The sequence below is a fragment of the Zalophus californianus genome, chromosome 15 (genome assembly GCF_009762305.2).
Source record: "Zalophus californianus isolate mZalCal1 chromosome 15, mZalCal1.pri.v2, whole genome shotgun sequence".
NCBI lineage: Eukaryota > Metazoa > Chordata > Mammalia > Carnivora > Otariidae > Zalophus > Zalophus californianus.
This window is the reverse complement of record NC_045609.1, coordinates 67,748,738-67,771,842: the sequence shown is the minus strand read 5'-3', so window position 1 is coordinate 67,771,842 and position 23,105 is coordinate 67,748,738.

The window sequence follows — 23,105 nt, the reverse complement described above, 5'->3', positions numbered from 1 at the left end:
AACCCACTGAGTCACCCAGGTGTCCCTCCAATTTGTTAATTAAATGATTTGAGGTAAGTTATTTAACCTCTTGAGGCTTGTTTTCTCTCCATGATAAAATAGGGATTATGATAATATCAACCTCATCAAGTAGTTTAGAAAATCAAATAAGACAAGCCACATATATAATGTACAGTGGAAATGCAGTGAATTGTAGCCATTACAGCTACCCATCAAAAAACCCCTAAGGAGCAGCATTTATGGAACTATTTGGAGGAATGAGATATTAAGGAATTTTTTTCTTTATATTTCTTTCTACTAGAATGAATATCGTCAAATCTAGCTAATATACAAGGGCCCATATTTATCTTACTTTGTTCCTCAAGAATATCTTGGGACACCTGGGTGGCTCAGTGGGCTAAGCATCTGACTTCAGCTCAGGTCATGATCTCAGGGTCCTGGTATTGGATTGAGCCCCAGGTCAGGCTCTGCACTCAGCAGGGAGTCTCTTGTCTTTCTCCCTCTCCCTCTGCACCCCTTCCCCCTTGTGCTCTATCTCTCTCAAGTAAATAAATAAAATCTTAAATAAAATAAAAGAATATCTTCTCGATGAGAAAGATATTGACCTAGAAAAGCTTCACTATTGGCTTTGTGTTTCCTTTAAGTGCCAAAAAATAAATAAATAAAAAAATAGCCCATTTATTTCCCTATTTGGGATCATTGGGTTCTCAAAAAGTAATTTAGTCAATTAATAATTCAGCAAATTTTTAATGAGTACCTACTGTGTTCCATTTACACAGCTAGATGCAGCAGTGAGAACTAAGTTATATTTAGGGTTTTACCTTTTGTCTTTGAGAGTTGATCTATTAACCTGAATGAATGAATCTTCATGGATTGCAGACTTCAAATCCTCAGAACCTTGGGGAGTTCTCTAGAGATAGAAATTTCAGTTGAGGGAGAAGGGTTAGGGAAGAGTCAGATGGACACTCAGACTCCCTAATCTTCCATAAGACCCTTTCAGCAGGACGGCACCTACTGGTATGTGAGATGTTAATTGCAGTCTGGCACTCATCTCAGAAATAAATGGGAGCTGCATTCTGCAGAAAAGTACATTTTTAATCTCCAAAAAGTGGCCTCACGGATTAGGCAAGACACTGCCTTCCAGGAATTAAGAATCTGAGGTTTTATTTCTCTCCCTCCCACTCAGAATCTCTCTCTCTTCTTTCTTTAGATACTTCTGCTACCCCTCAGGTGAACAATGTGTCTCATTATGAAGCTCTCCCTTCCCCTCTTTGCTGTGTCCAAATGTTCAAAAACATATATTACAATTTTTATGAAGTGCTTAGTTTATTATACCAATAAATCGTTTTTGTTTTTTTTAAACACCTGCAGTGGATGTGCAAAGTGTATATGGAAATTAAGTCAGCTACATCTTTTTTAAAATTAGACTTATGTGTGTGTATATACATATACATAATCATATAACATGTATCAATATATATTACTATATATGTTACATATATTTAGTACCATGCACATACACACACAGATATAATATCTCTTTACACATAGCAACTTTTTTTTAATAGGTCTTTACCATGAACAGAATTTAGTGTGCCATTGTGGGATTATTTGCTTAGATGTGTCTCTCCATAGATATGATTTTGCCAAGACTCATTTTCTTGATGACTGTGGGAGGCAGGTTGGCAATGGTAGTCTCAGAGGGCACCATGCTTCTTTTTAATGGAAAGTAGATCATACTTGGATATTTTCTTCATGTGATCCTGCAGCCTTGGAGAAGAAACAAAATGAATGGCAAAATAAAATAGTCAAAAACATTTAATTTAAAAATATAAACACATCTTGAGTTTGCCACCGTTTTTATATGCACTAAATAATTTCTCATATTTATGATTTAGGAGGAGGGGGCTTTTGCAAGAGGACGTTTCCCTCCCTTCCCCTTCATAGAAGGCCTTTTTAGGGGCTATTGTGAGCCTGGGTTGAGACTTTTCTCTAACCTTTGGAATGTAGACTAATCTCTCCAGGGACTAGAAAAGCTCAATCTTCAGTTTTGCAATGCAGTTTTGCAGCCTTGTGTTCAAGGTCATGATCCTCATTCCCCCTTGAAATGTGAAAATATACCTCTGGGAGTCTATTTTGAGGTATAATCATTTGTTTTTTTCCAGGAGATAAGAGAAGCTTTATTATTCTTACAGAGAAGGTCAATTAACCAAACAAATAGCTACTTCAAATCCCAAGTGAATTTTGGGCCTGCTTTGCTGTTTAAATTGTGTGAAATTTTATTCTGATTTTGTAGTCTCTGGTGGACTACATATATGCATGTACTCTAAATACACCGGTTTTCTTTATTTCCATATTAATGCGGAGAGATTTCTCTTTGTTGGTAGGAATTTTACTACCTCACTATGTTACAGGTGTGATATCATCTTCGGAGAATTCTCAGAAGAACCTATGAAATAAGAGCTATTACTGTACCCAATTTTTATAGGAGTAGAGACTAAGTTTCAGCTAAGTTAAGTAACTTTCTCTAGGTTATACTGGTAGTAAGTTGCATGTCTGAGACTCACATATATGTTTGACTTCAGAATCTGTGCTCTTCACCTCTAGATGACACTGAATCCGTATCAATGCAATGAAATTGTTATCGATGTCCTTCATACTTCAAAGATGACAAAAGGATCAGGGAGATTAACAACATGGGGAAAACCCTCACAGGGTCAAACTTAGGTCCAGCATGGGAAATTAAAGAAAAGTCAAAAGGAAAGTTTGACTTTGAGGCTCAACCAACAAGGCTGGAAACAAAACAATAATTCTAAAACTATTCTAACTAAAATATTCTCAACTATTCTAAAACAGAGATGGGATTCTTAGAAGAAATGGATTTATGACCTTCTCTATTTGTCTTTAAACCTCTACTAGGGCACTGGGAACTGCTTTTTCCAACTTGCAGATTGATGCCACTTGAGAGGCTCTTGGAACACTGCTGGGACTAAGGTACAGCCTTGCCTTCGTAAGAATGTGTTTGTCATTTTCTGTGGGCGTGAGTCTGGCTTGAGATTAAAGACACCATCTTGGTCATAATGACCTGATATGGAATGTCTTTTTAAACCTTTCCTTAGATCTGAGTGTAGATCAGATTGTACGTGCAAGGGCACGTTCATCAGCAGTTAATGAAGGGTTTTGCAAGCACTTCTCTTTGTGATAGTTTATGGTGTGTTCCTATACTCAAGAGACTTATGTTTTAATTGAGAAGATAAATAGCAATAAAAATCATAGCATCTTTAGAAAAAAATAGATCAGAGGTTACAGATTTAAGAATAAATAGCTGTCTCTGGCCAGTAGAAAGTTATGTTTAATTTGGCCCTCAAAATGCTTTAAAAATATTGAACTAGTTACTAACATGTAAAAATACTGAATCTTAAGTTTTCATAAAAAAAGAAAACTACAATATGATTTTAAGTTTAAATATTTTGTTTATACCAGTAACAGAATATATTATACTTTTACTTTCCTGGCTTTAATGGAAGTAAATTCATTAATAATATTTTCAAAATCTACTTCATTGCTTATCTAATGTTTCATTGAGAGAATTGCCATGTTTGACAATTTCTCTTGACCGAGTAATGATGTTAAAAAATTTTAATGAAGTTAATTATATGAATTAGCTGATTAAAAAAATTAAGTGAATTAAATGAATTTTAATGAAGTTAATTCTATATGCCTTTTTTTCCCATTATTAAATACTTTTTTAACCACTTTAGTATTCTGGAAAAATTAACCACTAAAAATTACATAAAAACTTGTATATAGAGGTGCATATTTTTCTTTTGCCTTAGTCTTCAGTATGATTCAGCATAACACTGATCTTTATTTAAAATTTTAACATTTGGCTTACCAGAGATTTTTTCTGCATGATTTTTTTTTAAAATATTGAATTAAAATGTTATTTATTTTGACTTCTGAATTTTTGACACTTGCCTCACCTGGATTCTGGCTCTGTCACTGGGATGAGTACAACTCCATCATTGAGCCATTCAGTATTGCAGCTCTGTTCTGCAGGAGGACAAGAGGGCTCCAACATCTACTGCCAGTGATCTCTCAGGGTAGCTATTTTTCCTTGCATTTTAGAATACTGCTTGTATTTTAAGAAGAATGCCCATGTGTCTGCAGCCATATCTTTTTTTTTTTTTGCCCAAGGCATATTGGATTCATGGGTGCAATGGGCAAATGAAAATGAGGTCTTGGAGGGAAAATTTTTCCAGAACAAGGTAGATAATTTGTACTGAGAATATCTTCCTTGGGATTCAAGCTGCTTGTTTGTGAAAAATACTCTGACAAGCCCTACTAAACGAGTCTGACATACACCAGGATGTGATGACCATGCTGTGACTTTTTCTTACATTATTTTATAGTTATTAACATGTTCTCTCTCTCTCTCTCTCTCTCTCTCTCTCACACACACACACACACACACACACACACACACACACACACACACACACACACGTCATTTTCTCTTTGTGAGCATACTGGCCAAGTTTTATTCTGTCCATCTTCAGGATGAAAGCTGTGTCTCAGAGGAAAGCTGTGTCTCAGAGGAGTTACATGATTTGCACTCCCTCTTCAGCCGTCCTCCTCACTGCTGCTAATTTGATGTTCATTCAATACAAATCTTACTCTGTTCCCTGTTTACTTAAAACTTAGGACTCAGTACAAACTGCTTAGTGTGACCTGTGAGAACCCCCATGCTCTTGGTGTTTGTGCCTCCCTAGCTTCGCTTCTTGCCACTTCATACTGTGAACACTTACCACACCAATCTGCTTAGTAGTAATAACTGATTTTATTGAGCACATATGTACTTGCTACTGGCTAAGTGCTTTACACGTTGTGTCACTTTCATGCTAAATCATGAAATGGATAATATTATTCTTCCCAGTTTACCCTTAATTTATTCAGTCATTCAACAAATAGCAATTGTTCTAGGTGATGGTGATATAATAAAGAACAAGAATCACAGACTTCTGCCCTCTAGAGTTTACATTCTGACAGATGGAATCAGATGAATAAATAAATAAGTAAAGTAGATGATACATTAGAAGTGACAGAAAAATAAAGCAGTGAGGGTGGGTTAGGGATGTTTACAATATATTTTTTAGGATTTTATTTATTTATTTGACAGAGGGAGAGCACAAGCGGGAGAGGGGGCAGGCAGAGGGAGAGAGAGAAGCAGGCTCCCCTCTGAGCAGGGAGTCCAGTGCGGGACTCGATGGATCTCGGACCCTGGGATCATGACCTGAGCCGAAGGCAGATGCTTAACTGCCTGAGCCACCCAGGCGCCCCGGATGTTTAAAGAAGATCCAGACTTCGGAGAGGGGGATTTATGGGTTCCTGCTCACATAGCTGATGAGTAGTGAAGCCTGGTCTTTTTTTTTTTTTATTATTATGTTATGTTAATCACCATACATTATATCATTAGTTTTTGATGTAGTGTTCCATGATTCACTGTTTGTGTATAACACCCAGTTCTCCATGCAGAACATGCCCTCTTTAATACCCATCACCAACCTAACCCATCCCCCCCAAGAACCCTCAGTTTGTTTTTCAGAGTCCATAGTCTCTCATGGTTCGTCTCCCCCTCTGATTTCCCCCCCTTCATTCTTTCCCCTCCTGCTATATGGTGAGTGCTGTGAATTGTGTAAGACTGTTGAATCACAGACCTGTACCTCTGAAGCCTGGTCTTTCTGACATGAAAAGTGCTGTACAGCCCCATCCAGGAAAGTGAACACAGCATCAGACGAATCATGCACATATGTGACTGCTTCATGACTTCACTTGACTCAACTTGAAGGGCCGTTCTTTTCCACTTGGCTGAGAAGCACATACTGTTTTAAGTTTCAAGTCAATCACTGCCTCTGCTGGGAAGCTGGTTTCATGACCATTTCTTACTCTGCTCCAGGTAAGAGCAAACACTCCAGCCTCCCCTCTCCTCTCTGGGCCCTGGCCCTCAGGCTTCCTCATGGAAGACTTTGTTTGATCTGATTGTATGTCCCTAGGGTTTGGTGCACAGTAGGTGCTTAACTAATGATTATTGAATGAACATTGTAAAAGCTCAGGATAAAAAGCCAGGTTTTCCGATTTTCAATATCCTGGAGAGTGCTTAAGCACTTTTCCTAAGAGTTTTATCAGAGGGCCTTGTAATCTCCTCCAGTGTATCTAAATTAAGATTTTCCTGTTTTTGACCAAAACTTCTTATAGATGCAAACATTTTAGCGTTGATTGTGAAAAAAAAAAAAAAAAGGTCAACTTGTAAACTCCCGATTTCCCCTGAAGACTGTGAGAGGCGAAAACTGGCCCCATCGCAGGGAGCAGGATCACTCCTGTGGGGTTGAGCTCCCAGGACCTCCTATACCAGTGCTAGTTTGAGAGGCTTCTCCTCCTTGGTGAAGGAAGCAGCAATCAGTGGAAACAGAGATGGCGATGGGGATAGGAAATAACAAGGTCCGGGGTGGATACCCTGTGTGGGCTCTGCAGGTCCTTTCCAGAAATGGATCCCTGGCTGATGCCTCAACACTCCCTCTCTCTCCCAATATCATCTGACTTTCTGCTGAGACTTCCTGGCAGTTTCAGGCTTTGAATTTGGCATATTGAGGTCAGTTGTGTCAAATTGTGTCAAAGGCTCTGGAGTCAGGCCTCTTGAGTTTGAATCCTGACTCTTCTCCACTTCAATTCTTTCAATCCTGTTGTGAGGCAGGTATTGTTTCCACGCTGTAGGAAACTGACTTAGAAAGTCAGCCAATAGGGGGCAGTGGTGAGACTGACCTAGTCTGCCCGAGTCTGAAGCCCCGTGCTCAGTCTCAGAGCTGCTCAGGCACTCACACCTGCCAGCTCAAATTCATTTACTTTACCTCCTTCCTCTGAGTATCACACCTGCTGCTAAACACTAAGGCTCCCTGCTCCAACTTTTCATAGTGAGCATAACTAGCTATTATAGGCACTCGCGCTAGGGAATTAGATAACACTGCCAAATGTTGAATTCAACTAGTTAATGTGAAATTTCTTAAAGATTTTGCTAAGAAAGCCATCACATACCCAGAGTGTCTACTTTTCAATATCAAATAGTTATTTTTTAATTTGTAAAATATTTTTCAAAATGACATGCAAATGGAGGATTTGAACGATTTGATGCTTACTTAAATAGCATTGTTATTTTGAAAATAGTGTTAATTTTTTTTCTCCAGAATTTCAACTTACTTCCAAATTTTTCTTACACAGATCATTTAGCGGTATCTCTTCTTACAGTAGTGGGCAGATAATCTGCTCTTAATGTTCTTTCACATAATAAACCTCTGCTCTTTCAACAAACCAGTTTCCTTAATAGTATTCGTATTAGGGAGACACTGATCTTACACATACCAGACATCCTTAGCTATGCTTCCACCTTATACAGCACATAAAGGTTCAGTTCTTGGTCAAATTACTCTGCATCCTGTGCTGCTCCTACCAGTTAGGTGCTAATTAATGCTTATTTATTTGGATTCTTTCTTTGCTTATGTCAGATTTTATGGAAGTGTGTACATATTGCTATTCATTTTTACTCATTCATTAAATGGTTTATAGAAAAAAGCAGTTTAGACAATTGTAATTGTCTAAATTACAATTGACAATACCTATCAGATGCTCTCATCTAAGGGATATTGCCAACTTGACAGTAATTAAAAACTAGTTCACAGTGAGATAGATTTTTTATGATTTTTATGAATTTATAAAGAGGTAATTCTTTTATAGTTTCTTTTAAATTTTAGATTTTTTGAAAAAATAACTAGAAAAATGATAGAAATGGATACATCCTTTTGATAAGATGATTAATAGGAGAAATTAAAATGCTGGGAAATGAAATTTTTGAACACTTATAGGCACTTATATAATTTATTCCATCTTTTAACAGTTATTTGATGTCTTTTATTCCCATTTTGTAGATGAAGGTCCTGACTCTTAGACTGATCAAATACCTTTTTTTTAAGGCAGGTTAAGGGGAGCATTGCAGTCAGGGTATATGAAGGAGTGGGGCCAAGGAACATGGTAGAGACTAATAGAAGGACCCATGGCTGGAGCATGGGTATGGGGGCAGAGTGGTCTGAGCTAAGCCCAGGAGGGAGGCAGGGCTGGCACATATAGGGCTATCTAGAAAATGCTGAGGATCCTGGGTTTCATGAATCAGTTTGGGAAAGACAATTCTCACAGCAACATGAGGCATGCATTGGAGGGCTATCACAGCAGTTCTGGGGAGATGCTGGTCACACTGGGGTGTGGCAGGTAGGTGGGGAGCAGAGAGTTTTGAGAGGTGTTAGGCAGGCAAGAGCTAGAGGACTCATCATTAATTGGGGTGTGATGAAGGTGTGAGACATGATTTCCAGATTTTGGGGGCTTGCATAACTGAGGGAAAAGTGGTGCTGTTCCCTCCAATGGGAGCATAAGGGGAGGAGCAAGTGGTATGGGCAAATTGTGAATCCATTCTTGAAGGGTGTGCAGTACATTCAGCCTAGGTGGTCCATATCCACGGAACTCAGAGAGGAGACACCTGTGTGGGTCATTCCAATTTGAGAGCAACAGAAGAAGCATTCATTATTTACTATCGGTTTCTCAAAGTGTGGCTTGGGACACTTGAGCAGAGGCCTCTGCCTATCTCTCCTGTAACTCAGTGGTCCACCCCTAGATCTTTTGTGTCAGATTCCCCTGAGTGTAGTCTAGGGGAAGATGAAAGCTCAGCCTGTGTTTGAATCTCAACTCTTCTGTTTATTATTGTAAATGGAGGCAACTTACTTATTTAATCCTGTGCTTGAGTTTCCTTCTCTGAGATAAGAATAATGATACCAAACTAGTAGGGTCATATGAAGGTTAAATAAGTCCATTTGTATTTTAAGTTCTAATAACACTCACTATGGTAAACACTTGACAAAGTTAGCTAACAGTATTAATGATGATGATTAATATTAAAATATAAGTTCCTGGGTCCTGATCCAGGATTCTTATGCACATCACATTACATGGATGGATAATTTGTGTGTGGGTTTGGCTGCTACTTTGGCTGCTGTCTGGAAATGAAGAATGGCATGGAGTCCCATGGTTCTGAGCAGGTAGCATCAGCATCACCTGATAAACTCCTTAAAAATATTTATCCTTGGACTTTAACACAGACTTCAGAATCACAATCTCAGGATCCAGAGCCCAGGGCATCTCTATTTCCCTTTTTTAAACAAACTCGCCAGGGTCTGGGAGTGCTTATCTCCCTCTTCCCCCCAGGTCTGGGAACACTACATGGGATGATGTGTTATGATTCTTTTTATGTCAGAGATAACTATATATCTACCAAAGGGTGTGTTCTCCTTTGAAAGTACAGCTTTTAAGCTTGGAATAGGTGCTCTGTCTTGTGAGTACACTTCCAGTCAGGTGCAAATGTGGCTGGTTTTGGATAATGGAGTATGAGTGGAGACAAAGCTTTGGAGAATTGGCACTGACCTTCTTGCACACTCAGTCCGCTTTGGCTCCCTGGGAGTAGGCTGTACTAGACTCTAGAGGATGGCATTTTCACAGGATGGAAGGAATTTAGGATTCCTTGAAATGCATGAAAAAACTGTGTTCTATTACGTGAACAAGAAGTAAACTTCTAATGTGTGAAGTCACAGAACTGTGGGGGTTCTTTAGCATCTAGTGTGACCCTAACTGCTCTTCTGTAGAGCAGTATTGTCCTCTATGGAAATAGCATAAGAAGTCCTATGAGGAAATATATCATACCATCGTCAAAGGGTTAGCCCCTGAGGATACAAAGGATGAAAGTGTCTATTATTTGGTTCCTGTAACCTTAAACCATGTCTAAATAATGCCAACATTTCAGTTGAGATTTGTCCTTTATATTTTTATGTTGATTGAGTACTTAGTATTGGAAAAGTGTGCATTTGGAAGACATTTCTTAAGATTCCCAAACACACCTTGAATATAAATTACTGAAAATCAGCAGGTTTTAGATCAGCGTCATCCTTTCCTTATTAGCTCAGATGCAGTTTAGTGGTTTTGTTTATTTTTAAATAGGAGATGGGCCTATATTCTGTATCTCCTCAGACAATACCTGGTTTTATAAAATACAAGAATGCTCTTCCTAAACCATTAATTAAAAGCATGAATCTCTCACAGAGTAATGGTGTAAACATAAGTATTCACAAATTATTCATTTTAAATGCAGGCTGACTAAATTTACATGTAGATTACATTTGAAATGTATGAAATATTATTTTCTTTTATCCTGATGGCTTAACACCACTCATTTTTAATGGTTATAGTCCCTGGAGTAAGTGCCCTGAGTTTTTCCATCTATCTGTCTGAAGCTATGAGAGCTCTAGTTCAGGGCAGACCTCACAGGGTTAATTTGCAAATTGTTTCCAAGAAGGCAGGGAAAGAGTGTGTTGGAAAGAAATTGAGGTGTGTAGATCAGAATGAAATAAAATTGATTTATGTGACGTGAGAAACTCATGCTAACTTCCCTTCAAGAAGAAAAGTTTATAGATGGGGTTGAGGCAGTTATCAAGTCCTTATCTTTGGTGCTGACCTTGGACTAGCAGGATCTCATCTTGTTCTTTGCTTAAGAAAGATGTTAATTTCCTTTCCTGGAGGTTTATTGTACACACACACACACACACACACACACACACACACACACACACACACACCCTTAGACCAGGCTCTCTCACACATTGTATGTAGGTTTGAGGCTGAGCCCTCTCATTCTTTCTTTGCCTCTTTATTTTATTTATTTTTTTAAAGATTTTATTCATTTATTTGACAGAGGGAGAGAGAGCACAAGCAGGAGTGGCAGGCTGAGGGAGAGAGAGAAGCAGGCTCCCAGCTGAGCAGGGAGCCAGATGTGAGGCTTGATTCCAGGACCCGGGGATCATGACCCGAGCCCAAAGCAGACGCTTAGCCCACTGAGCCACCCAGGCACCCTCTTTGCCTCTTTAAAGCAAAGATTTGTAAGGACCATTGACCTGTAGTGTTAGCATCACCTGGGAACTTGTTTGAAGGTTAATACTCAGTGCCATCCAGATCTACTAAATAAGGACTCAGGGGTTAGGCCCAGCAATTTGTGTTTTACACAGTTAACATTCAATTAACACATTTAATCCAGATGCACACTGAAGTTTGTGACCTATTACTTTGGATTGTCATATACTTTACATCTTTCACTTATGACTTTGGTGACAAAACCAAACTTCTTTGCTGCTCTATTTTCTCCAGGCCATGTTATTTAGTAAACTTAGCTTGTTGACATACATTGCTCCCTCAAGGAATAATGAGTCATTATAATCCATGAATAGGGCATTCAGTGTTAGCAATCCACAAGCCTCTAATTCACAGGAGGCTCCCTTCCTATTTTTGTGTTTCCTGCCTCTCATACAGCTCCAGCTCTCCCTCGCACGTTTGCACGTAACTGTGTGATCTTGGCTCAGGTATTTAAACTTTCAGGACATCAGTTCTTTCAAGTATTAAAAAGCGGGTTGTATTATCAATGTTCAGATAGGTGTTGTGATAATTAATGAGATGATCATCTCTTTTTTATTCTCTGAGTCTACATTTTCTTCTGTCCTATCAAGTTATTTCTTTATTGGCCAGTACCAGAAATGGACACTTTAGATTTATACAGTGTGATGACTAATTTTATGTGTTAACTTGACTGGGCTGTGGGGTGCTCAGACACTTGGACAGACATTATTCTAGATGTGCCTGCAAGGGTGTTTCTGGAGGAGATTCACATTTGAGTCAGAAGACTGAATAAAGCAGATTGTTCTCCCTCATGTGGATGGACCTCATCCATTCATTAAAGGCTTGGGTAGAACAAAAGGCTGAGTAAGAGGGAATTCCACTTGCCTGACTGCCTTTGAACTGGGACATCTGCTTTTTCCTGCCTTCTGATGTGCACTGAAACATTGGCCCTTCCTGGGTCTCAAGTCTGCCAGCCTGCAGAGTGGAGATACGGTATTGGCTCTCCTGGTGTTCAGGCCTTTGGACACCATTGGCTTTCCTGACTCTCCATCTTGCTGACTTACCCTGCAGGTATTGGGACTTTGAGGCCTCCATAATCTCTTTCTGTAAATCAATATGTACATCCATTTGGTCTGTTCCTCTGGAGAACACTGACTAGTACATAAAGTAACCTTCCCATAAGGAGCCACTTTAATTTGCACACTTGACTAAGGTCAGTTTTTAGGTGGGTGAGTGTGGACTGAGGCCTAAAATTAAGGCTAGATAATTTGTACTGCCTTGAAATATAGTAGAACTGGGAAGGTCTTGAATGGCTCAACTGCAGGTTGCCTCCCTACTTTGCTCCTGCAAATAAGGTCCCACAGCCAAACAACCCCCTTATCACAGGGACTAAGCACATCTGGTCTGAGTAGCATTTTCTACTTCCTTGATAGCCTGAAGAATTATACAAACAAACCAATTACATACTCCTACAGAACCAGGAATCACCCCACCCTCTTGGTATCACAAAGCCTCCTAAACATACTCTGGTTGTTCATTCATTTTCCCTGTGTTCCTGGCTGGCATGCAGAGACCTCCTTCCCTGGGCTGTGACTATATGTGATGAACAAATTGCTATCAGTCACATCTGTCCCTTGTCAGATGTTGTATACTTGGCCATCCCCAAACTATAGGGTGAGAAGTGCTCCTTCACCAATAGGGTCAACAGGAGGTGATTAAAATTGGGGGTGGGTGGGAGTAGATGTCAGTGGAAATAAAGGAATGTGTGACACTGATTGGCCAACACATAATGGAAAGTATTAATTAATCAGTTGGGAGTATTGTTCATTATACTATTTCTCAAAAATATACATTATACTGTTGTTCATTATACTATTCACTGTACTATTTAAAAAATATTATTCATTATATTGGATCCAGCCTACTAGATTCCCCTTACATTCCTAAGCCTCTTCCAAGCCCATTGACTCACTCTTGGAAGTAGGGCCTGGGATGTTGCTATTTTTATTTTAATAGCCTTGGAAGTTGCTATTCCTGGTTGAGAATGTGTTCAGTTTTAGAGTAGATTTGAGAATGTTGATAATAAGCAAAAGACTCAACAATTACTTGTAATGAGTTTTTAGTTTTGAAACAGAATTGACAATTTTCCATCCCTGCACTCTACCTGCCCTCCCCACCTCAGTGCCATAGCCCCATAGCCACATTGGGGTGGAATGAATAGACCAGCTCTGGCTCTCCCCTGTCTGGCTCAGTGGTAGAACACAGTCTTGGTTCAGGAGAGAGTGTGCTTTCAACCATTTCAGATCCTTCTTAGCAAGCAGGTGGAAAATAACTTATGAATAAACATTTGAAATAGGGCAACAACAAAAGCACTTTAAATTCAGCCACAGGCCTCCAACCCTCAAATCCAAGGGCAGTTGGAAAACTCACAAATAAGTAGACAACCCTGCATGTAGCCCCTGGAATAGCTCCAACTCCACAGAGCAATTGTGAAATAAACTCTTCCCTTTGGTTAATAATATAATCTCCTTATTAGTTCCAAGCCACTAGTGATGATTGAAGTACTTGTTTATTTTTCCCACTTTTATATATATTTTAACACAATTCTCTTTCACTGTGGGAGTCCCATTGACCAGTGCTACATTATGGACTTTTGATTTTGCACTGGATAAGAAACATACAACAAATGAGTCCATAAATGTGTTCTGAACCCTTCAGTATGTATTCATGAATCTAATAATTTATATTCTCTATCTTCATTAGAAACTGTTAGCACATCAATATGGTGTTTGTTGAACTCGACAAGGTGATAAATTATTCTTATGTTACTCTTTCTTGCTCATGGTTATAGGATATACTAATGAACTTGGATAAATATCTGCATTATTAAATGCTGAGTTTTCACAAATACAATGGATTGGTTTTCTGGCTCCTATGTCTACTTGCTAGCGGTACAAAGAACACTGGCATCAGAAAGAATGATTAAGGTTAAAGGCAACTAAAATTTAGGTGTTCTCAAACAAGGAAGAGAGAGGTACTAATCAGAATGCCTGGAGGTCTTTTCCAAATTTGATTCTACTACGACCTTGTAATCCTGATGAAATCACTCTCAGGGCAGTTTGTCTAATGCCCTTCCACTCCCATGGAAACTCACCATCAGCAATTCACCCTTTCTGATTTGTGCATTTTTAATTGTTTAATCATATTTATGCCAGAAAAAATAGTTGAGAACTATAAACTTTCTGAGCCCTGTTTTCTCATCTATGGAATGAACATCTTAGTGTGATTGTGAGGACCATTCACAATGCCTTGAATCTAGTCCTCAGTTGATTGCTTGTGCTTTCTTGAACTATTGGTTGCTCCAGGCTCTTCCTTATCCCAATTTACTTACTCCACTAAAGCCACCTCAGTTCTCTATGACCACTTTTTCTTTTCTAATTTTCCTACTAAACCTATTCTAGTAAATGACCGGGATCGTTCCTTTACTGCATGTCTAAAATGTCAGGTATTTTCAGAGTGTTTTGTTCCTTTTTAAAAAAATTTTCCTGCATTAGAAGGTAGGCATATTTTACATTTTAATATATAGCATTGGACTGCACTCCTCTATGGCATTCCCAATAATGTTCTCAACAGAGTTTATGAGTTAATCTGTTTCCCATTGTTTTCATTAATACCTAGACTACTTTTTTTTTTTTCCAATTTAATGTCTATCACTTTTAAAATACCACCACCTATGGGAGAGCAATGTTTTCTAGGGCTGTTAGTAGTTTGAGACTGGTCAAGAGGGTAAACATATGCACAGCAGTGGAGGGCCTGTTGGTGAGTGGGGAATGAGGACAAAATAATTTTCTGCACAGTGGTCAGATCATAATAGGGGAGATGAGACTGAATGCAAACTGGTCTTCAGGGAAGGCAGAATGCAAGGGTATGGCACAATAGTTTGTTCTCACTTGGTAGTAATAATTGCTTTGCCCTGTTCTAGGATGGGGGCAGCTAATCTCTGAGCTTGTCAGGTCAGTTAGTTTTACTGGGGGCTCACAGTGAGCCCCACTTGGTGGTAGGTACTGTAGGAAAGATAAAAGAAGCAGAAGACGGTCTCCTGTTGTCTAGTCTGTGACTCATTGAAGCAAACATTAAGAGAACCTGGATAAATTTGGTAACTATTTTTTTTTTTTGCTTATGTAGTGTTTATGTTATATTCATTAGTTACTCTCACTTTAAATTTTTTATTTAAGATGAAGAGTATGGTCATATCTTGAAAAATGGGAGATCTGGCATTATTGGGCTTGAATTCTTCTGATGATCACCTGGAGCTGAAAAGCTCTCAAGGGTGTGGACTCTTCAGTTTTCCACAGTCCCCACCAGTCCCCATTGTACATATACTCATAACCCATCCCCCCACCCCCCTCCCTTCTAGAACCCTCGGTTTGTTTCTCAGAGTCCATAGTCTCTCATGGTTCGTCTCCCCCTCCGATTTCCCTCCCTTCATTTTTCCCTTCCTGCTATCTTGTTCTTCTTCTTCTTCTTCTTTTTTTAAACATATAATGTATTATTTGTTTCAGAGGTACAGGTCTGTGATTCAACAGTCCTACACAACTCACAGTACTCACCATAGCATTTTTTTAAAGGCATCTGCCTAGCTCTTAATGATCTCTCTTATTTTGTGGAACATTCAAGGAAGGACAAGATAGCAGCCTTATCTATGTATTCTCTGTATCTTTGTATTCTGCCTTTCATGGGAATAGAAGTGGATGTTGGTTCTCAGCTAGGGCAGTCACATCGTTTCTCTTGGGGACTTTGTAATTTGAATCAAAACATTCAGCAATTGCAAGTTGGCAGTAGTTATGGACAGGTGCTTGTCTGGGCTGTTAGAGTGAATGCAAACGTTCGAGCTCATGCATATTAGCTGAAGTGAAAAGTTATCACTGTAAGAATATGTGAACAGAGGAGATACGTATCTACTGCAGCCTTATTGTCATGTAAATCCATGGAAGAGGCCATGTCCCATAAAGTTGTCCATGTAGCACTTCTGGGTGTGTGAGCTTCCAGTGGTAAACATGCCAAAGCTCACCTTAGCACGTCTATTCAACAAGACTGTCTTTAGGGAGGTGAGCATGTGGGCATACCCTCTACATAAACTGCACTGGGCCCATCAGTAAAAACTGACACACTTTGACGCCAAAGACTCTAGTTGGGTAAGATAATCTATTATTCTTTCCTATTTGCTTACAGTGTTTACTGTTACTTGTGAACAAAAGAACCTAATTTAAAATACAGATATATGTATACACACGTATACATGCATATTACTTACATAGACACACATTGCCAGTTCCATAGATATGTACATATATTCACATTTGTCCTTCATGTGTACAGATACATATGTATATATACACACAAGACTATTAAGTATCTATGGGGATTTGAACTCATATCCATATGTGCTCTGTAAATACTTCTTTTGAAAAAGAAAACATATAAACACTTGTTTCAAAGAATAAAGTTCCATTTATCTCATTAACTTCTTAGAAGATTAATTTTTTTTTTCATTTCACAGACTTGTTTCTTTAACGTTAAAAGGCCATCCTAAGAATTTAGGAACACTTTCTTCTCTTTTTCCCCACTCCTTAATTACCAATGCCCACAGTTTAGAAGACTTTCTTGAGTGTTCCTGGATTCTATTTTTCCAGAGGATTTTTTTTCTTTAGCAAGATCAAATTCCAACAACAGCCCAAGAAGAGAAATGAGCTGGTGCCTCCCTGCTACCTCACACAGAATGGAGCTGACTTTCACACCCTGTTGGTTTCCTGGTTGTGCAGAGATTCTATGAGAGTTACTGATAATACCAGCTTCTCTCATTTCAAAAGTTCATTTTCCTCTATGAATTAAAGCCAAGGACCCCAGCTTACCAGCAAACATCTGCCATTTCTTGCTAGCACTTCCAGGCACTCATTTTGATTCTTCTATCTGCTTTATAATCTTTTGTGTAGTCACCTCCCTGAAGTTGTTTATTCTGAAAGTACATGCTAGAAATCTACACTAAATAGACAGATTTGTCAGAAACTACTAGCTAATTCATTGCTTTCTTGTGCTTGAATGGCTTTTACTGATGGCTTTACCTGCTGATGGTCTAAGTACGTCATTCATTACATTTGGGAAAAATGCATATTAATGTGCTTAGCAAGTAGCTTGGGAAGGAATGTGTTTATCTGTATTTTACAAGAAGCTAATGGACATGCATTACGAATCTGAATATTTCATTTGGAGGGATGACTATGATGATGCTGGTCGGGTTGCATTTTTCTTAAGAGTGCTTCTTAGGAAAGTCATTGGTTTTAATGTGTCCATTCCCGTGCCCTGCTCAATTAGTTGCTCTGTGAATTGTTGATCTTCCATCTTAATTTGCAGAGGTGCCACACACTTACAGTGATGCTGGGGCAGCCAAATCAAAGTAGTGCAATGAAGTGAGTATTGGACTGAGGCACTAATGGCTTTGTGACCTTCCATAAGCAACTGAGTCTAAGATTTAGTTTTCTCATTGATAAATGAAATACCTATCCTCGTCTCCCTCCAGGTTGTAGTGATTCTTAAGGAGGTTACGTATGTGAAAACAGAGCTTTATTTAAAAGATTAAGTAAATTATTAAACATTTTGTTTGATTTTAATTATTTGATATATATAAAAAAATCACTATATCTTTGAATTCATGGCTTCATGCCTTTTTTTAAAAAAAATAATCTTAGGATAAATTCTCAGGAAAAAGACTTCTGCATTAAAGATTATAAACACTAAACAAAACCTGTTAAATTGACAAAGAATGTCCTCATAAGTTTTAGAGTTTAACACTCAAAATGTCCTGGAGGTAAACAAACACATATTGTTTTCTCCCAATTTACAGATAGAAAAGCTGAGCCTAAAACAGTTCAATGGCTATTTAAGCCTGAATAGAAAGCAAGAAGCAGAGTCAGGCCTAGAACCATCTCATGGCCTAGGGATTTTCGCATTAATCAGGGGAAAATAAAGATATTATTTCTTTTTTTTAAAATTTTTTGTTCTTCATTTTTTATTGATTATATTTTATATTAATTCAGTATTTATTTTCTTGTCTCAGAGAAAGATAACTTGTTAAGGAGGAATGATTTGCATTTTGCTTCAGTGGATTTAGACAGACATAACAATGGAACAAAGCCACAAAGTGACAATAATTTAGAAGGAGGAGGAGGAGAAGAAAAAGGAGAAGGGTGTCTCCAGCTTTGTTTTTCTTTTTCAAGATTGGTCTGGCTATTCAGGATCTTCTGTGGTTGCATATGAATTTTAGGATTTTTTTTTTCTATTTCTGTGAAAAGTACCATTGGAACTTTAATAAAGGTTGCATTGAATTTATAGATGACTTTAGATGGAATGGACAATACTAATCCTTCCAACCCATGAATACTTCTGTGAGGGAACCAGGGCTGAGAATAGGTTCTCATTTGGGATCTCTGGACGTGCAGGTGGAGTGTCTCCCTCTGGAACCTGGAACCCTCAGGACTGCTGTGAGACGTGGCTGTGAAGAAGCGGGAGCCATGCATAGGCGTCTTTCAGGATCTCTGGGGACAAAGACAAGATTGCCTTCTTCAGGGCCCCTGTGCCAGCAGGATTGTTCATAGATTGTGACTGGTACAGGCTGAAGCCCAATTATAGGGCCCTTTCAGAATCTATAGTTTGGTGGACTTATCTCCACAAGCTCTTGGACCATGGCTGAGCGGGGGGATGGATCTGGTTTATGAGCCACAGCTGGGACAGAGGTCCATAGTTAGGACAGAGGTCTGTATTCCTATAATCCAGCACAAAGATAGGCATGACTCCTCCTAGGTTCCTGACACATGGTGTCAAACAGGGCTGTAGCTACATCCTCATGGATATGGAGCTGTTTGCAGATATGCATCTGGGACCACAATTCACAAGTCAGCCACTGGGGTGTGAACTTGCCTTCTTAAAATGGCTCTCCTTGGTCTTAGACTTCACCATCTCCTACCTGAATCCCCAGTGCTCTCACAAAGTCACTTTTGTCCATGGATGGATGCCAAATAAAAGGGATGTCTTATTTTTCCATCTAGCCGGTATTGCTCCAAAACCACCATTGTGTCTTGATTGAAACGAAGTAGTACATATGGCTAGAAAAAGCTATGGAATTAAAGGGGACAGGTTTTGGTGTGTGGATTTTATATTTGCTTTATTTTTTCAAACTCAGGGGGATGATGAGTTTCAGCTTTCGATCTTGTTGTCTTTCTTGGATCAGTTGTGCCTCTGGGTGGGTGAGGTTGGGTTGGAGCTGTCAGGGGTTGGTTGGTTGAGCACTGAAGCTATCCTCTTGCTGTGTTCCTTCAATAATCTGTGGCTCTGTGGTGTGAGTTATTACTGATAATGGGCTTCTTAATATCTTTGTTCTTCTCACATGTTACCTATTACAGTGCCAGTTATTCAGAGTAGAATCTTTTAAAAATAAATCGTCCTCTCTGCTCTGTCCCAGATGGCTTCTATAATTGCTTTATTACTTTTGCAAATGTTATAGAGAAATTTAGAAAATAGGCCAACAATGGATTGCAGCAGCTAGTGAAAGTGGCCTTTTTTTGTTGATTATTCTGTTTGGAAACAAATATAATCTGTGTATCAGCTGATGCATTGTGTTTCATAAGCTCAGCATTTATGAGGTTTTCAGAACTGCAGATTTACTATTTGGTATGGGAGGGTGTTCTTGTTGCTTCTTGGAAGACTGGGTCCACACAAATGAATATAGTATGATTAAGTATTTCCCCTTGAACTGATTTCTGGAAAAGTTGTGTATTTCACAACTTGAAATATAAGTTCTCTTATATTTCAAAATCTCATTTTATAGTTTTAAGAGTATTTTTTCAAAAATCTTGAAAAGAACATCAGACAGGTTTAATTATTGCTATTGTTATTGTTCCCATATTCCTGAGGGACAGCTGGGGTCCAGAGATAGGATATGATTACTCAAGGTCATATGGCTTTCCAGTGGTAGAGTAATTCAGGTTTCCTGGCTCTTGGGCTAGTTCTTTTTGCTTTTTGCTATTACCATACTATGTCTCTGGTATTCAGGAGCCTTATTGAGTACCATAAGACAGATATTCTATCTCTAGTAGGAGATGGGTCCCACACGCATAAGCTTCAGGGAAGGAAGCAGGGAGGGAGGGACTCAGCTTTCCCTAAAATATTCTCCATTCTGTGATATGGGATGGCCTTTAATATCATTAAACTCAACTGCCTATTCAGTGTAGAAATCTTTCCTACAGCATGCTTGACTGATGCCATCCAGTCTCTGATGGAATGTTTCTAGTTATAAAGTGATTTTTTTTCATTTGGGAATAATTTTGAGTTATTAGAATGAATTAAAATGGTTCTCTTACTACTTCAACTTTGTCTTAAGATAGCCATCTGCATTTCATGGAGGAGGTATGCTTGTGGGTATGGAATCTCTTTGGATTATGTGATATAAAGTTTACTCTAGCTCAGCATTTCTAACTAAAAGCACTTCTTATATTAGAAACTGATCGTCTTGTTTATGCTAAGTATTTTCCTTGATATATCTTGACTCTCTAGTATGTCCTCATATAATAGACACTCTCATACTGACCAATTTTGTTAGTCTGCATCCTTAATATTTTTCAAATTGTGCAATCAACAGATCTTCTGAAAGTATTTGCTATTAGTGGAGAAATGTTTAAATGTTATGATGGAGAGAGTATGGAAATATATTTAGAGCAATCATTTGGGAATTAGTTACAGAGGGCTTCTTGCTTTAGAAGGATTTTGATAGGTCATTTATATGATATAGGTAGAAACTAAAATTGGTTCATAGATGTGAAGGACATGTAAAGAGAATGAGTAAAAATTGTGTTTTACTTCCAAACAAAAATATTTAATGGATTATATTGATCAGAAATGAAATGCATGCTGGAGCACTGGGTGTTATGAACAAACAATGAATCATGGAACACTACACCAAAACAAATTATGTAATATATGGTGATTAACATAACAATAAAAAATTAAAAAAAAAGAAATGAAATGCACGCAATTGAGGAAAAAAGATAAAAGCTGGTAACTGGAAATAAATCAATTTGTGTTAGTAAATTTGGGGAAAAAGCTGTATAAAGGGAGGAAAAACTGAATGGGAAGAAATCAGAGAAGGAGACAAACCATGAGAGACTCTTGACTCCGGAAAATAAACAGAGTTGTGGAAAGGGAGGTGGGTGGGGGGATGGGGTAACTGGGTGATGGGCATTAAGGAGGGCACATGATGTAAAGAGCACTGGGTGTTATATGCAACTAATGAATCATTGAACACTACACCAAAAACTAATGATGTACTACATATTGGTTAATTTAAATAAAAATATAATGTAAAATAATTAACTGTATAGTGATCATATGAGGAACTGACAATAGAAGAAAATGACAAAATAAGAAGACTTCTTTCTTAACCCTTCTTTGTACCATAAGAGTGGTACAAAACAGCTCAGTTGTTTTGTACCAAATAATCTGAAGACCTGATTTGTGGTAAACTATAAATGTCTCACTCTTCTGCTCTCACTGACCTTCATATGCAAATATGCAAAGTGGTTGCAAACATCAAAAACATTACCTGAGCTAGTACAAGTCTTAGTCTAGCTAACTCCACATTGGGAGAGGTCTAAGAAAAATTTGGAAGAGGTGGTTCTTTGAAAAGAACCAACATAATTGACAAACCTTTACCTAGACAGACAAAAAAAAAAAAAAAGAACAGAAAAAATACCAAAATCAGTAATGAAGGAGGAGATGTCATTACTGATCCTCCAAAAAGTAAAAGGTCTAAAAGGAACTTTTATAAACAGACTTCTACCAAAAATGAGACAACTTAAATGAAGTGGACAAATATAAGCAGACACAAATTATGAAAACAAGAAAAAAGATCTGAGTTGACTTACAAGTAAAAAAAGGAATTAGTAACTATAAATCTGTCTACAAAGTAAAGCCCAGGCCTAGAGGACTTCACTTATTGAACTCTATCAAATATTTAAAGAAAGAATAATATGAATACTTTATAAACTCTGTCAGAAGAAAAAGAGGGAACATATTTAAATTCATTCTATGTAGCCAGTATTACCCTGATACTAAAGCCTGATAAAAATATTATAGGAATCAAAAATTATGGAATGATAATCATTTTAAATATGGATGTAAAAATCTTAAGCCAAGTAAGTATCAGCAAATCAAGTCCAGCAAAATACAAAAAGACTAGTACACCATGATTAAGTGGAATTTGTATCAAGAATGCAAGGATGGTTTAACATTTTAATGTCGATTTATACAATACACCATATTAATAGAGTGAATGACAAAAAATCATGATTGACTCAATAGATGTGGGGTAGGCATAAAACAAAATTAAAAACAGGGGCTCAGTTGGTTGAGCATCTGCCTTTCGCTTAGGTCATGATCCATGGGTCCTGGAATTGAGCCCTGCGTCAGGCTCCCTGCTCGGAGGGGAATCTGTTTCTCCCTCTCCCTTTGTTCCTCTGCCCACTTGTATGATCTCTCTCTCTCTCTCTCAGATAAATAAAATCTTTAAAAAAATAAAAACAGATTAATGGTGAAAAGTCTCAATAAACCAGGTATAAAACAATTCTTCAACCTGATAAAGGGTATATATTACAAATTTACAGCTAATATCATAATTATATTAGACTGAATACTTTCTCCCTAAAATTGAAAATAAGGCAAGAATACCCACTCTTGCCATATCTGCTCAACATTTTATTGGAACAGCTAGCCAGAACAATAAGAAAATAAATGAAAATTAGATATATAGATAGATCGATAGATATGTCCAAGTAGCAAAGAAAGAAGTAAACCTGTCTTTATTTGCAGATGACATGGTCCTTTATGTAGAAAATTCTACTGAGTATATCAAATAAAACCTCTGAAATCCTATTATAACAAAGGAGTTCAGTAAATTTGCAGGATACAAGATCAACATGCACTATTAGTCATATTTCTATATACTAACAATGAATAATTTAAAATGA